The sequence below is a fragment of the Platalea leucorodia genome (genome assembly GCF_965183815.1).
Source record: "Platalea leucorodia genome assembly, chromosome: 5".
Classification (NCBI taxonomy): Eukaryota; Metazoa; Chordata; class Aves; order Pelecaniformes; family Threskiornithidae; genus Platalea; species Platalea leucorodia.
Window position 1 is genome coordinate 46,487,352 of NC_138827.1, and position 13,294 is coordinate 46,500,645.

Sequence of the window (13,294 nt, forward strand, 5' to 3'; positions counted from 1 at the left end):
TCTCTTTTAGTAATCAGCTTTGTTTTATATGTACATTTATAGTTGTTTGGATGTTTTCCTCTCCTTGCCATCTGTCTATTTAGTTTCTGTTTGAAATTATCTAGTAAAATATGTAAGCATTACAACATGAAAATACTATTCTGCCGTCTGGGAATTCTTCTGTTGGGCTAAATTATGCAGCTGAGGTCAGTGCTGATTGCCTGCTTTAAGTGCATTATTATTTAAGTGTGTTACTATATAACTTACTTAGAAGAACAACATTTTCCATTATAATTTTGAACAATTTTTAAATTGCTTTTGTGGAATTAGTCTCCATTAACAGGAATTTGATATGTTGTCTTAGGGTGGTTATAACTGCTGATTAAATTAATTTCATCTTTACTAAGGAAACACTGTGTACTAATCTAGAAGTTTAAGGAAGAAGGGATACTTCCAACAATTGTTAGAATATATTTGGTCTGAAGACCTACAGATTCAATATACCAGTCAATTTAAAAAAAAGAAAACCTTTGGCTATTCAGAAATAGAGCCAAAATTCATGATAAGAAAAGATGAAGTTTTCAACTATGAGGAATATATGGTAAGCACTGCAAGGAAGTAGTCACATCTATCAAACCTGGATATTTTTCTGAAAGTTAGAATCAATCATAGAAAAATATAGAATCAATCATAGATTGATAGTTACACAAGTATATATAAAAATCTGTGCTCTAAGCAAACTTATCAGTCCTCAGACATGAAGATATGCCACTGATCTGAGAACATACCTATAGTGTGTAAATGCATGTGTTGACATTTGAATTAAATAATCTGCCAAGTAACTCTGTGGTTATTCCAAGCCATATAGCAAGTGTATGAACAAATCCTAGGTCTTTTGAAAGTTATTAAAATGTAATTGGTTTCAGGATAGCCAAAACAGCTGCTTTTTCACCCTGTTTGAAACTTAGCTCTGCATTTCTCAATGCCTGTTTCAAAAGTTTCTTCTTCTTCATGAGCTATTCATATCCCAGAATTTAATGGGGAGCAAACTAAATTAACTTATCACTGCCCTAGTTCCTTGCAGTTGCCTACAGGAGAGGGTTCAAATTTTTGCAGCGCTGGTCCTTCATGAACTTCATTTGTACACAGTGAAACATAACATCTAAATGTAATTTCCATAATTTCTCAGTACAGCGTAGTTTGATGAGATTCTGCAGTCATATAAGTCAGAGGTTATGCCATTTTCTCAGGGAAAAGGGTTTGTGTTGCAATTTTCTTTCACTTAAGTGCTGCCCTTTTCCATTCTGATTGCTTCTTTGCAATAATTAGGCTGTGGTGTGGTATCAGACTATACTAGTAAGTGTCACGTCTTCTAAAATATTTTACTGCAGCTCTGGCCAACAAACTTCATTATCTAACATCTTTTGTTGCCTGATACACGCATGGTTTTCAACTTTCAGATGACAGCAGTACTAATTAATTGTGCATCTTCTGCCCCTCACTGCTTGGCATGTTGTTTTCTGATTGTTCGATGTTGCTCCAATTTAAAGTGCAATTTTTATTGATGCCACCCTGTGCCTTCTAGGTCAAATTCAATTATAGGTGATTTTCTTAAGTAACTGCTCTTTCTTTTCCAGCCTGTAAAATGTTACGGTAGTTTTAATCTAAACTATAAAATGAACGGAAATTAGGATAATTAAATAATTCATCTAAAGTGTAAAATTCCCTTGAGAGTAGAAGATGTGAGTTTACAACGTGCTTGTTGCTGACTAACCTGAAGCCTTTATTAAATCCTTTTTGTTCACTAGCAAATAAACCACTGGTAATTAGTCAGGAGCAGGTGGGTGATTTCATGCAAGAGTGGAAGAGTGACTGAGCTAAAGATAATATTGCCTAAAGAGGTTTTGGATATGCAAAATTCAGCTGGACAAGGTCCTGGGCAACCTGCTCAAACTGGACCTGCTTTGAGCAGGTGATTGGACTAGAGACCTCTGGAGGTCCCTTCCCACCCATATGATCCTGTGATTCTCTGAATATAGCATTAGATTTTCTGCAAAAGCTCCAGCCTACATTAGCTCAGTCTGCAGTTTTGTATACCTAATGCAGAAAGCTTCTGCTTTATAAAACGGTGCTTGTGTTTTCCTAGGGTCTTTGGCTTTTGTTGCTAGCATTCAGCAGTGCTCCTTGTTTATATCTGCTCTTAAATTCTTGCTGAATTTCATCATAGATGTGTGCCATTGTTCACCATTGGGAGAATTTCATTTTATGAAAAACTATGGAGCACGAGAGCATGAAGTCACTCAGGTCTGACATTATGTTTTGGGCATTAAAATACATTCTTAAGTATTTATTGAAAACTCAAGACGATGGACTTTGCTGAAACAATGGACCTGACCAGATCATCTTCCTGTTTATGGTGTCTGTACCCTCTTTATGAAACAGCTCATAGATAGCATATGTTTTTTAGCTTGTAGCTCTTTGGGTAAATATGAATGGACAAACCAACGGACAACAGACAAACCAATGTGAATATAGGCTGGCTAAACAGTGCTGTGGATAGAGCGTTGTATTGTAACAGGAAGTTGTTTACCTCCTTAACAAGACTGCTATAGATCTATTTGTATTTTAATTAGGCACCTTGCAACAAGAACAACTATGTGCATTGATTTCTCACAACACTTGCAAAGTGCCTACAAGAGACAATTGGAAATTCCCTTGGTCCATGCTTTTCCACAAGTAAGGTTTTATGATTATATTTAGCTACTTATGTTAGTCTGCAAATATTACTTTGGAGCTTCTTTTTCTTTGTTATTAGGGTGTTCAAATATTTTTTCCCCTTGAATTCTTGCTTTGCTCTTTTTATTCCTTCCTTAGCCTGAGTAGCACTTCAAAGCAGAACATTTTCTTCCAGAAGACCCAGTAGAGCACGAGCTTCCAATTCTGCCAATTTGCAGATTATAAATGGTTTTATGAAACTGAAGGGCTGTATATGAAAATGTAAAAATATTTTGCAAAATCTGCCAAGCCTATTGCTTCCTTAAATGTAATACACTCTTTGAAATTATGACTACTTTACTGCTTCTCCATGTAGCCATTTTCTTGCTAAGTAATGAGGGTTTTCTACCTGCTAACCTAAAATATGAATTTAACCAGCGATTACAGAAATGTCAAGTTGATTCACTCAGATATATCTAATTTTGGACGTGATAGAAATGGTGTGAGTGATAACCCAGCCTCTGCTTCCAACTGTATTTTCAGCCACCTGAATTTCAAGCAGTGTTTGCTAGCACCTTGTACTTCCTCGTGGTCAGGTACTAGTTAAGGTACACACTGTTCAAATTATTTCATTTCTGTCAAGGAGTTTAAGCTGTTTGGTTTTTAATATGAAGTCTCTCCTGAGTATTTTACACTTAGGCAAAACAGGATTCCCCTGGGACCTGCAGAACTCAATAGCATGTGATTCACTTATCCTCATCTTTGATGAATTTTTGTGAAATAACATGTTTTTACCGTATTGTGTGTGGTTGATATCACCAGGGAAGCAATTCCACTGTCAGATGAATGCTAGGTCAGGCCTTGTCAATGCAGATGAAAATTTGCTATTAGTATTCTGTACCTTGCTGCTAATGAACCATCTAATCAGGAAGTTTCTGTCTGTACCTATAATCTTCCAGTGAATGTCAAGGTTACAGCAGTGCTTGGCAAAATGAGGCAAATATAATGTGTTTTTACAAAAGCACTGATATATTAAGTGCTGAACAGGTTGTAAATTTACTTTTTACCTCTATGCTTTCCACTATAGCAGAACAGACATGTTAACAGACTTACAAATCCTCTTCAAATTCTCTTTTTTCTTTCCTTCAGAATGGGATAATTCATATACCAAACCAGAAAGTCCTAAACTGTAAGTATTGGAACTAAATTGAAAACCCCATCTGTTTCAGAGGAGATACTTGTATAGGCAAGCAACAGTTTCAAAGGTATTTGGAAGAGATTTAAGCTAGTATGTTGCATCCTTTCACCTGATCACTACTAAGTGGTTTCAGAAGGAATTTAGACACAACTCCAGCAGGCAACTGTGTAGAGGAGGAGAAAGAGCAAGAATCAGGAAGGCAGGATTAGTAACCAAGGTTGCTTGACTTTAACACACACTATATATGTAAACATTGTACTTTCAGTAAATACTGTGATTGTTCCAGGGACAGGGCAGGACAATTACAGTCGTATGGAGAGGCTGGGAAGGATAAGATGGTTCTAGAACTGTTATTCGAATTCTGGTCTTCGGAAATACCCTGTGTTGAGAAAGCTGACAACCTACTTGGTTTCACAGGCCGAGCACTGGGCTGGGGGCCAGGAAACGGATTTTTTCCCCAGTTCTGCCTTGCTGTGCTTGCAGGTGAGGCAAGCGACATTTGTTTTCAGTGATAAATCATTCTGAGGTACTGCAATTTGTAATGGAATTGCAAAACACAGTACTTATCAACAAGTAATATTTGTAATGGGCAAATAGAGAAGCTTCTTAATTTTTCCTGATCTCTAATATTCCTTATAATTTTTTTTCCTTTTCTTTATTCAGTCATTGTATTGACTGTTTGTGACAAGGTTTTGAAAAGCATCTGACAATTTGGAGCTCTTTGATTTGTAGGTTTCCAGTTGAAGGATGTGACTTCCAGAAAGAGCAAAGCAAAAATTCCCTGCAGGCCTCTCCGAAGTGTCTCAGTGTGGATCCTGGCAAGTACTAAATTCCTCCTGGAAATCTTGGCCTCTGTGCTAAAGTATTAGATAATGTTATGGGAACAATAGGTAACAGTAAGTGCCCCAAAAGGATATCAAGTTCCTGCTAAGTATTGGTTAAGACAGCATTCATCTTAATGCCAACGCATTTCTTAAAGGCCACAGTTTTGTACCAAACTAAATCCTGAAAGATTGTCAGTTTGAATTATATTGTTCACAAGGTAAAATGAAATATTCTGGCTTCCAAACTTGTGTTGATTCAGAATATTTCACACCTGTTTTAATCACTGGTGGTGATACTGACCTCAGTGAAGATAACATACATGTTGACATGATGTCACCATGTTCCCATGCCAGTGAAAGGAAAACATCCCCTAGATGGAGATGGCACAGCTTGATTTCTAAGCATCATGTTGGATGTGAGAGGGGAAAAGTGTGGACGATACTGCTGTAATTGATTTATATTCTGTTAGTATCCAGAGGGCCCCTTAAATCACTAGGTTGTCTGTTGCTGAATTCAGTTGCTGAACTGCATCTTAAATTTTGTGTGCAGGCGCACTGAGGTCTTTGCATAGGATGAATTTCACACAGTGCTTTCTATTTAACTGGGTATCAAGACTTTTTGACTTTTTTTTTTTAAGTAAAATAAGGCATTTTTATAGTAACTTCTTCCAATACAGTGAAAGCCTGGGTGAACATGATTGTTGTGCATGGGCAGCTGCTGAGAGGTCTTGTCTTAGCACCCAGATTTGGACTTTAGCACTGACATTCACCAAACATAGTTTTGTGGGACTCAGACTTCTAAATCTGAGCCCCTGAGTTTCTGGGGTACAAGAATTTCTAAGCCAGCACTTCTAAGGTAGTTACCACTATCAGAGAAACACCATTTTGCTATCAGAAACTGCATCTTCAATACCTTGACTATAAGCAAGCTGTTTTTTCCCCGTATAGAAGCACCTACAGGAAAAGGTGTGTTCACAGTAGCAAACAAGAAGTCCTCGCAGTACCAAACAAGAAGTCCTCACAGCAGCCACCATCTCAACGCCTGTACATCTTGCAGGAACTCCTTGTGCCAGCAGGGTAAGATTTCCTCTTAGCTTTCAGCTGCACTCAGAATTAAGGATGTTAACCACTGGTGTGGCAGAGCAAGGAGAAACTCCATATCCCCATAGGACTTTTGAAGTACTTTTGCTTCAGGTCCTCAGCTAACCTATGGGAACAACTCACACGCCTGAAGAATAGCAAATGCTGAGTTCTTTTGAAAATGTAGTCCTGAATGTTGCTAAATGGTAGAAATGAACTGTAGTCTAAAGACACAGCTCATACAGCTCACTCTTTTCTTAAATAAGATTAATCAGAGTGAATTAAACAGTCTCTGGCAGCATCTGACTACTGAAGAATGGATCAAACACGAGCCATGTTAACCTTGAACCCCTCCACTCCTGCAGCAGCAAAGTCAGACTTCAGTATTAATTGAATGAAGTAGATCAATATAGCACGTCCTTATATAATACTCTTTTTAAATAAGGTGGGAAACCAATAATCCCAAAATAAATAATTACACCAAATCTCATTTTGACATGGTAATCACAATTGGCCAATTGATTCTGAAGCCTGGACATGCAGAACTTACTGTATTTGCTATTCATTGCATTAGAAGCTATGGAAATAACTAGTCTAGTAGACTGCACTGGTTGTGGTCACTTAGTATGACTCTTAACAATTTGGCATTTCTTTAGGACCATATCCTTCTACGTGTCAGAAGCCACACCGATTCTGAAAATAGTGTTGTACTTGTAACTCAAGACAGGAAGAAAAATTTTTATATCTGGCCAAATTTGATGCAAATCTGACACATTCTCCAGCAATAATAGGAGACAAATTTATCCACTCACATTTATCATGAGCAAAAGTAAGTTCAATTGCTTTGGACTGTATGCCACTGTAAATGTGAGAGCTGTTTTCCAAAAACTGAGCAGGAATACGAAGTTAGATGGTGGTCTCTTTTAACCACCCAGTCTTTGAAGTGGAGCTGGCAAGGAATTTTTGGAGCCTTTTAGAAGGAAGAGGGTGGGGGTTTGTGTTTTTTTGTTTTGTTGTGCATTTTTTTTTTATCTGTCTTTTATTTAAAAATTGCTGGAAAAAATGTTTTGACAATTTCAAAAGGTATCACCTTCTTGCTTTTTTTTTTTTTTCCTTTGGACAAGTAAAATAATTTTAAAGTGTTTTCAAAAGTTTGAAACCTAAATTAAGCTTCCTCCAACCAAACCTTTCAACTAATCCAAGCCACTTCTTATATCAAATATTTTCAAGGTAATAAACAAATAGTAAAGATTTCAATCTGTGGTTTGGTTTGGCAAAAGGAAAATATTTTCAGAGGAGAGGAAAGCATTCTCACTCTCAGATTTACTTTGAAGTCTCTTCTCCCTATCTTAATTCAAATAAAATGCACTAGTGTAAGCAGAATTCAAAAAACACTCATAAGAGGAAAAGCAATAGTGGATCTTTAGTATGTGAAGGCACCCAAGCAACTGTCAGCCCTTTCACCACCTAACCCAACAGTTCTTGGAGCACACATGTTTATTGTGGCTGAGATTGGCGAAGCTGCTCTACTGTTAGCAAATAGACGTGTGGCACAAAATTCAACTACAGAAAAGGATATGAGCGAGCATAACTCCTCCAGAAGGAAAGCCACTAGCCTTTTGTTTAGAAGTGTTACAGTGGTCTATCAATTTTTCCTAATAAAGGAAAATTAATTTAAGAACTGGTTCTTCCCTTCAGCTATTTTTACTGGAAAAGCATGCTTCTTTCTAAAATGAAATAACATTAATCTTGGAATAACAACTAGCCACACCAAGAGAGACATGTACAACTGATCATAACGTTGTACTGAAATCTATTGAAATGGGTTTAGCTCCAGTGACACCCCAGGCAGCAAATTGGTTTTGTTCATTTTTTCATTTGGGAAGGTCATTGTTACAAGGTGACTGTTACAGGATTATTTCTTAGTGTTACATTTTGGAATGACTACAAGAAGACGTTATCCTGGGATTGCATTTATATTGACATTTTACTAGCTCAGTAGTCATTTAGGTGTTGTTATGCTTTTTATTTTGGTTAGTATGATTTTTTTTAAATAACTTTCCTGTAGAGATTTCTTGTACAAGATTCTTTGCTGGCTATTTATGCATATTGGATCACTAGCAAAGCAGAATTAATTCTGTATTTCTGGGGTTTTTTTAGTTAAACATTTTTCTTCTGTGCTGTGTGCTTGCACACTGCATGTTCTAACTGCTGCTTTTCTGACTGGAAGCAAGTTTGTCTTGCTCCAAGTTTTTAATAGTGGCCTCAAAGCATAATTAATTTATTTGTAATCTGCCTCTTGATATCAGAATCTAATTATATTTTCTTGGGAAAATGCTGTAATTACTATTCAAATATAATTAAGAATTCAGATAATGAATGTCACCTAAAATAAAAGATGGTCCTGAAATTCTCACTTACACTATAGTGATGCTTCAGAAACAGATACAATGCTTTCATTATGGAGTGTTTCTTTCTTACAGTGAGCAGTTACACAAAATGTAAGCTTCATAACCACAGCCTTTCATCCTGAACTGTAAGTAAACTGAACTGTAAGTAAACATCACAGAATATGTAAATTGGGTTCAGGCAAATGAACAATGACAGATAAAAATGCTCATATAACCCTAAAACACCCTTCAGTTTTTACAATCGGGTGTCTTTGGGGAAAAAATGTATTGTAGATTATGTATACCTTTATAATTCAAAACAAATAGCATCTACAAATTATATGGATAGTGATTAAGAAGAGTACAGAATAGCATTTTAAGCTCCTCCTACACCTTGAAGCTTTCTGCCTCTCTAGCAGAGAGATGAATTTTGATTGCCTGACAACTGTAACCATGTGAAGGTTTGTCACAAAGGGAAGGAAAAGAGCTCTGGAAAGCCTTGATAAACACTGAGCTGGTAGGGCTATCTGACTGCTTCTAGCTGTCCTTATAATTGCATAGTGGATATTATTCGAGGACACAAAGGTTTAAAAGCTGCTGGTGATTTGTCAGCTTCATGCACTAACCTTCCAACAAAATACCATTGTTGGTCTTCTAATTTTTTACCCCATTCAGAAACTTCTATGCGTTATACTTTATTTCTGAAAATGTCTTCAATAGCAAATGTTTTTCTTCTCTTAAATAAAAATTACTGAGCACATGGTACACAAATGTTTCTATATGCATATATAGCTGTATCTTAACCTGTGCACCAACTTCTACTTTTTACTAGGCAATGTAAGCATTCTGCAAGTGCGCAACTCTATGGCTCAAATGCGAGTGTCTGTCACATCCAGCTCAAGCAGCCATCATTTGGCTCTGACAGCATGAACAGAGGTGCCGTAAGTATAGCAGAGGTCTTTTCTGATTTGGCAAAGGAATTGCGGGTCAATGGGACAGAGAGGCGTCCGACAGAGCTGCATTGTGGAAAGATGCAGGAGATGGCTCTCTCCAGCAACACAGTTCTGTTTCATACGTAATTCAAGAAGGTGTTTGTGTCCAGGCATAAATAATCTGGTTGCATTGCGCCATACCCTAAACAAGCTAGGCTGGATAACAGATGCAGGACATTTAGCTCATACAGAACTTTGTGTTAACATAGCTGGACTGCTTATAATATTAAAGAAGCTTTTAAACTTGGTAATTTGAAATGAGCTAGCTAGTTCAGTACTTCTTTCTTGTGTCATCACAAGCAATGCATTCCTTAAGACCTTGGAGGGCCGTGACTCAGTGCTAACCTGAACAAGAAGGGACCATGGCACACTCAGTGCTTCATTTCTTCAGCTCCAAACAATCCATACAGTAAATTAGTTAACCCCTCAGTACATCAGTCTAATACTACGACAAACATGCTCTCAAGTTTCAAAGTAATAAGAGTTGAAAACTTTCTATATCCTTGCAATAGTACTAGATAAAAGACCTGGGATCTTAAGTATAAATCAGTACAAAGCCTTCACCTGAGGCCTTTTATGTCAGAACTCCTAACGTCATATTTTCTATAAACTTGAAGAGATAGAATGACCTTCAGGTTCCTACTGTGACAGAGAATATATATTAAAAGATTAGCATTTTTATGCAAAATGCAACTACTTTTCATACGGGTACAAAACCATGAATGCCTATGGAAAGGATGGAGGGAGAGAGACCAGAATGTCTCTTACTTGTATCCTGTGGCCCAACAAACAGCACCAGGTCTGACCATAATAAAACCCCAATTACCTAACCCTAGGGGAGGATAGCTGGCATTTCCCTCTACCCAATGATTTAATTGGGCCTGTCAGCCAGGGATAATTGGTTTCTGGTTGACTGAAAAAAGTGACAGTGACATCAGCTCTCTGCTGCCCTTCATTATGGAAATGCTTGTTGTATCGTAATAGGGCCTCAGCACACAGGGCGCTCCGGCAGCTTTTACACGTCTCTTGTCATGCAGTGCAATGGAAATGCAGAAGTGTAAGACACAGAGAAACATTTTCAAGCTGTTTACCCCATACATTTTCATAATACAAGGATTTTTGAGAGCCAAGATTATTTCTGTACAGAAAAGTCTGGGTTTGCTTGTTTTACTGGAAATTTGATAATATTGTTGCAGTCATGATGGTCTAAGGCTATAAACAAGGCAAGGTTTATTGGGAGAGGCAATACGTTTTATTAATAAAGCTGACATGGCTGGAAAAATAATTTTAGGCATGTGAAGCCTTCTTGAGGTCATGTGCCCAAAGCTGGTCCGGTTTTAGTTCAGATGGTCACATACACCATCTGAACTAATAACAGAGATTATGTTTCTCCCCAATTCTTGTCTTGCTTACAGGAAAATACCTCTTTGATGCTAGCAGTGTATTATTGCAAAATGTTTAATTTGTTCTGTTGAAAGCATGGTCCAAAACAACAGAAAATTGATGTAAGTCCTCATTTCTTCTTTGCACAGCTTCAGGCAGGGGGTACGGTTTTAATTTACAGTGATTTTTGTAACGCTGCTTGAGACTTACATCAGCAGAAGGGAAGACCAGGTATTTCTTCCACTGTTATTTTCTTTCATTCGGCTTTCCTGTCACTCTCCCTCCTTTCCCCTGAGCTGCCAAGCACTAGCGGATCAGGTGGAGCAGGTATGGATGACAGCGCAACAAGCACTGGCAGGAATGTACATGGGCAATTTCTCTCTACCCAAGGACTTCTCCAGCTGCTATATTTTTCAAAGTGCAAAGGGAACGCAGAACATCTACGAATCTACCTGTAGAGCAAACCTAGTGCTGAGTTCAGACTTAACAAAACTTCTGTATTATTGTGACAGCAGTGAGTTTCTTGTTCCTGGCCCCTGCTAATTTCACCTCGGGGCTGCACTGGAACAGCGTTCCAGGAGGAAATCTGCTTTGTGAGATCTGTAGCCATACAGCGCTCTGCAACTTCCATGCTGCATTAAACCCCCAGAAAGAGACGGCAGTGGCCAAGATCGTTGTTATTCTACCCATACCCGCCGATAGCACACTCAAGAGAACACAGCCCAAGCAGAGGTACGGTGCCCGCCCTTCCCTGCGTTAAGCTTCTTGGATGGAGTGAGGGAGGCTGATACAGTAAGAGTGAATCTGACCTCCTTCTTTACACATTTCACTTGCTGCACTTGAGAGAGGAGACAAGAGGAGAAGCCTGATCAACAGGATTCACATGCCAAGCATCCCTAATAGTACGACAAGCCTCCAGTTGATTAGTGCCCCAGAGAGACTGGAATTGAGAGACCGGGGTGGTCTTTTCGTGGCCTGTTTGAAAGAATTTCTTGGCAATGGTTCCAGCAATGGACTTTATTCAGCACTGTTGGCTAGAAAACTTGTTGGAGTCTCTAGACAATCTTATAACCCTTTCACTTCACAGCCTAATTTAAAACATTTGTGTGTATGTGGTGACTGGCAATAAAATACAGAAAAATCTCAGACTAGAGGAAGTATAGGCTTTGTGGGTTCCTCCCTAGGACCCACCCATCACTGACACATCTGGGATACAAAATGTATGAATGACAGTGTGGGTTGTGTTTCAGCAGTGTCATACACCGTGAACCCATGGCAAATTAGCTCTAAAATTCCTAGAGAAACAGACATTTACCTTAGATATATGTTGTGGCCAAAGTGAAGGTGGCTGTTTAGAAGGGGATGTGAATGTTTATGCTACTAGATTTATAACTGGGTACTTACAGTGAACAGCTGTTAAATAATACATTGGTAATAAACTGAAATTACTCAGCCAGGTCTTTGCTGTTTTTATGTAATTTTATTTCTGTTTGTTTGGCAGCTAAGTGCTTAACATCAGAGTTGATTCCCTATCAGCTTATTGTTTAAGTTGTATTATTTGATTCAAATATCTGTCATTTCTAGTTTTACTGTATCTCAGAAGTGAAGATTATGAGCTGGAGAACAAGTATTTCAAGATGAAACCGCCTTGTCCAACACCAAACCCTCTTGCACAAAGCTACTTCTTAATTTCCAACATTTTGAGAATATTTACTTGACAAATACATTGTTTTCTTGGACAAATCTAAAGAGCTGCATTTGCAAATTACGTAAAGTCTCACATAGGTGAGCAAGTGCTTCTCTGATTGATGCTGACTCTAATTAATGTAAAAGCCCTCTTTTTTATGTGACAGATATTCTATTAACTGGCAAGAAAATTTAGCATGAATAAGCACTGGAACAAAAAGGATTAATATAGTTAAATTTTGCCTGTACCACTTTAACTATAAAAGCACTAATGCTGAAAGAACCATAATGACCTGAGAGTTCAAGGACATTTTGTTTCCAGCGCGTAATTATTGTAGCAATGCCAGCCATGGTAATGGATCACTTAGCATTGTATAATTTTTCTTTGAACTAAATCCTTCATGTAACATAAAACAGCAAAAGAGAAAAAGTATTACCTAGGCTTGTGCTAAGTCAAAATGCCTGCTGAACTTGTGGACTCTGGCAATTAGGCTAGATGTAGATGCTTTGTAGACTGCCAGGAACCCATACAGTACTCAACGCAGAGTAAATAATATGAGCAACAAATAAATAAAAAAATCAGGTAGTTATCTAGAAAAAAAAAAAAAAGCCAAAACCCAACAACACAGAAGAAATAAATGGCACAGTCAAAGACATTGAATTTACTTCTTAAAGTGCAATGGGAAAAAATTATGACTGGGCCAAAGTCCATGCTGTAATGCAGAGGTGCAGCTTCTACTTTCTTTGCGGGGAGACTGGATGCCAACTTTGAGTTCTGCTGATGAAAGTAATTGTGCCCAGAATATTTTTGTTTGGCCATAATTCTTCACTTATTTACATCTAAGGACAAGCACTACGTTTGTTTTTAAATGGGAATAAATAGCTTCTACTAGTAATTCAACTTTCTACATTTGAAGCATCTCCCAGGTATATGCAGAAAAATAAAATCTCAGAAAAAAAATTAGGTATGTTGAATACCTGCATGAATTTTTCCATGCCAGGAAACAGGTATGGAAAATTCTGGTCCATGGCAATCTAGTAGTTACA